This window comes from Cebus imitator, unplaced genomic scaffold (assembly GCF_001604975.1).
Source record: "Cebus imitator isolate Cc_AM_T3 unplaced genomic scaffold, Cebus_imitator-1.0 Scaffold449, whole genome shotgun sequence".
Classification (NCBI taxonomy): Eukaryota; Metazoa; Chordata; class Mammalia; order Primates; family Cebidae; genus Cebus; species Cebus imitator.
In genome coordinates this window covers 2,696,606-2,700,901 of record NW_016107764.1, presented here as the reverse complement: position 1 = coordinate 2,700,901, position 4,296 = coordinate 2,696,606, and positions in this window count along the sequence as shown.

The following is a 4,296-nucleotide window of genomic DNA, read 5'->3' as shown; positions in this document are numbered from 1 at the left end:
AAAAAAAAAAAAAAGAAACTAATGAGAGAGAACAGGCCTTCACCCACTGTGCCTAGTAGAGCCAGACAAAGCTGCAGAGGTCATAGGGCAGAAGTGCCCATAGTGACGGAAATCCTGAGATGGCTGGCCTGGAGAAGCCGCAGCAGAGGCTATTTCAAGGTCATGTGCAGCAGCAGTGGCATCTCATGAGGCTGAGGGGTCAGAGGAGACCAAGACTGAGAAAGTGTGCCTCGGCTTTGGGGACTTGGAAGTCACTGGTGACGTGTCAAGGGCTGTTTCGATGAAGCTGTTTGGCCAACTCCAGATTTACAAGTGTGAGAAGTGAGTGGGAGGGTGAGGTGGAGGTGAGGCACACACAGCCCTCCCAGAGGTTTGCTTGTGCAGAGAAATGCGGGCAGAGCTGGAGGCAGGTTCTTCCTTCACTGTTCTCTTCCTCCTCTTGCAGCCTGGTGCCAGGGGAGACTGTGGCCCACCATACCTCTGCTGCTCGCAGCCCCTCCTTAGAGTCACAATGCACAGCAGAGGCTTTCAAAAGACCCCAAGGTCTTTTCTTTTTTAACCTTCTCCAGGCTTCCTCTGCTCCCCCTACTCTTATTTCCTCCTCATTCAAATTTTCTTTTTCTTTTTGTTATGTTGTATATACAGTGTCCTTTGGTATCCAAGTCTATTGGGTTTGAGCTTGGTGTGAACAGTGCCTCAGTCTGGGGAGTTGGATTCATCCAGAAATGTACCCACATCCATCTGGATGATGTGTTTGGGGGCCAGAGCCTGGGGAGTGAGAAACACTGGGCCTCTCTGTGCTGCGCTCAGTCCTGCCCTTCTGAGCTCTTGGACAGTGGCACTTGGGAAGAGTCCTGGTTCCTGGCTGCCGGGAGGCTGGGCCTGCAGGAGTGACAGGAAGCTCCTGGGGCACGCTCGGGCTTTGGGCTCCTCACAGGCTGTGCGGGGCTCACTAGGAACAAACCCCCAGTGTTGTCCCACTTGCTTTTGCTGAGTCAGACCTCCTCATTCCAGTCTTGGGTCAGTGGCTTTTGCACAGTCTGTCCCCGTTCAAATCTGCCTCATTTGATTCAGCTCAGCATTTCAGCTTGGCAGGGCCTTCAGGGACCTTTTGCTCCTTTCTTGGCTTGGGATTCTCTGCATGCTTAACAAGTTTCCTTCTGAAGCCATCTTTTCAAGGCATAAAGTTGCCAAGAACCAGGGCCTGTAGCTGGGAGCCTCTGTCCCATCCGCCTGACAGGCTGCAACGTGCTGCCGCAGTGCTGGGCGTGCTGAGAGACACCTCCTGGGAAGGAGCCATCCGCTCTGCATCCTAGCAGAACGGGGCCGTGTGAACGTTTCAATCCTGCCTGCTGTGGCCGTTTTAACCTCCGGGGCCGCGTCTGACGAGGAATGCCGGGAGGGAGTTGTCCTGTCTGTGCTCCCACAGATTCCGTTGGCACTTGACTACCAGTGCCCTCCTGGACGTCGGCAGTGACTCCTCTCCGCGGTTTCCTGTACTTCAGACGATGGAAGGGCTGTGGCTGACATCTATTGAGGCTTATTGTATACCAGGCACTGTTGTAACAGTCCTAACCAGCCCCCAAAGCAGGTCGTTCCCCATCCAGCAGGCAGGGCCACCGAGGCACTGGGTCTTTCAGCATTTCCCAGCTGTCAGGGTCCGGGCTTGGTACAGGCAGCCTAGCCTTGCATCTGCTCTTCTTGCCTCTAGCTTCACCCTCTCTCTGCACCGCTGCCAAGGCGAATGTGTGTGTCTTTCTGACACCCCATTGGAGCTAGGCTCTGCCCAGAGGAAGGACTTACAGTGAGATCCCAGGAGAGGACAAGGGCCACAGCAAACTCTGCTCTGCAAACCAGAGCCCAGCACAGGCCCCCGCACGTGGTAGGTGCTCAATAAATATAGGAGCATATTTTTATTCAGCTTTCTTCTTTTTTCTAAAAGAATGGCACCATGAAGCTGGAGAAGCTGCTGTATACTAGCAGTTGAAACAGACAAGATAAAAACTGGCTTCTGAGTGTCTGAGGACATGTCCCTGGGTTTCCAAGGAAGCCATTGTCCCTTTGATGAGTCTGGAGGGCCCTGGGGAGGCTGGCAGCCCCCAGGAGAGCAGGGGTATCTGCCTGTCTACCTGGGGCCTGCCAGTCAGGAGCTGGGACGAGCGGCCTCAGAGGAAAGGCTCCTGAGGTCTTGGCTAGAAGTAGAGACTTTGGTAATTTGAACTTAGTCATCAACCCCAGGGGCCATCCAGTTACCCCTCATAAAGGGCTCAGGGACTAAAAGCCAGGGGAAGAGACCAGGAGGGCTTTGTGAGGCTTTGGACCCTTGGTAACTTCTCTGGCTAATCAAAAAAAAAAAAAATGTTTTTCTTTTTTTGTAGAGATGAGGTTTTACTATGTTGCCCAGGCTGGTTTTGAAATCCTGGCCTCCCAAAGTGCTGAAATTATAGGTGTGAGACACGGAGCCGGCCCCTATGCAGATTTCTGTTGCATATATATATATATATATAACTATGTTTAGCTTCTTCAGCTTCCCTGACCTTTGATTTTTATCTCAGGGAGATGTCACTGTTTTGCCTGGGACTGTTTCCTGTCCCATGGCCTGAAACGTGCCTCTAGGCAGAAAGCCAGGAGGATTGCAGTGCTCCTATCTCAGGGTCACAGTCCTCTGCTGCCTGTTGGGTCACAGGACACTTTCACAAGATGTTTGCATAACTTCTGAAAATCATTGTTTCATCACTTTTTTTTTTTTTGAGACAGTTTTGCTCTGTCACTCAGGCTGGAGTGCAGTGGCACAATCTCAGTCTTAGCTCACTACAACCTCTGCCTCCCGGGTTCAAGTGACTCTCCTGCCTCAGCCTCCCAAGTAGCTGGGATTACAGGTGTGTACCACCATGCCCAGCTAATTTTTGTATTTTTAGTAGAGACAGGATTTTACCATGTTGGCCAGGCTGATCTCAAACTCCTGACCTCAAGCGATCCACCCGCCTTGACCTCCCAAAGTGCTGGGATTGCAGGCGTGAGTCACGGCACCCGGCCGTTTCATTACATTTTTTAGTTGTTTGTAGTGGAGTGTGCATGTAAATCCTGGTTCTATCTTAGTCCTTTGTGGCCAGAAGTCTCCATATTTATTTTAAAAATGGATTGTCCTGCATTGGTTTGTAGGAATTCTTTTTACATTTTTTATGAAAATCCATTGTCTGTTGCATGTGCTATGAATATCTCTCCCAGGTTTTAACTTGTTTTTTCAATTTAGTGAATTTATTTTTGAGATGGGATCTAGCTATATTGCCTAGGTAGGTCTCACACTCCTGGACTCAAATGATTTTCTTACCTTGGCCTCCCTTATTATTTTACAATTTTATTTAAGGTGTCTTTTGATGAACAGAAGTTCTTAATTTTAATAATATTGAATGTTTTTGTAATTAGTGCTTTTGTGTGTTTCAAGACAAAAGTTATAAAGTTTTGCTTTTGAGATTTATATTCTTCATCCAGCAGTGGTGGATTTTTATGTACGAAGTAGGCACCCAGTTTCATCTTTAAAATGTGTGTGGTTCTATTGTTACGTTTTCTGTTATATTCCTTTTTTTCCCCTTTGCTCTATTCTTGCATTAATACCACACTGTTTTAATTGTTATTGTTTTATAATATGTTCTTATATCAGGGCTAGTCCCCATCCAGAATCTTCTCCAGAAGAAGTATCAGGAGTTTTTGAGTATTAATCTTGTTTTACTTTTTTATGTCAATTTTAGAATCAGCTTATTGAATTCTGTTGGGATTTTTTTCTTTTTTGGAGATAGGGTCTCACTATGTTGCCCAGGCTCTTCTCAAACTCCTGGGCTGAAGCAATCCTCCTGCTTCAGCTTCCTGAGTAGCTGATGCTGTAGGTATGTACCACTGTACCTGGCCTATTGTGATTTCTTATTGGACTTGCATTAAATATAGATCAACTGGTAGGAGATTTACTTTTAAAATTAAGATGCCTCTATTTAAAACTTTTTATTATGAAAAATTTCAGGCCGGGCTCAGTGGCTCACGCCTGTAATCCCAGCACTTTGGGAGGCCGAGGCGGGTGGATCACGAGGTCAAGATTGAGACCATCCAGGCCAACATGGTGAAACCTGTCTCTATTAAAAAATACAAAAAATTAGCTGGGCGTGGTGGCACACGCCTGTAGTTCCAGCTACTCAGGAGGCTGAGGCAGGAGAATTGCTTGAGCCCAGGAGGCGGAGGCTGCGGTGAGCTGAGATCGCGCCATTGCACTCCACCCTGGTGCCTGGTGACAGAGTGAGACTCTGT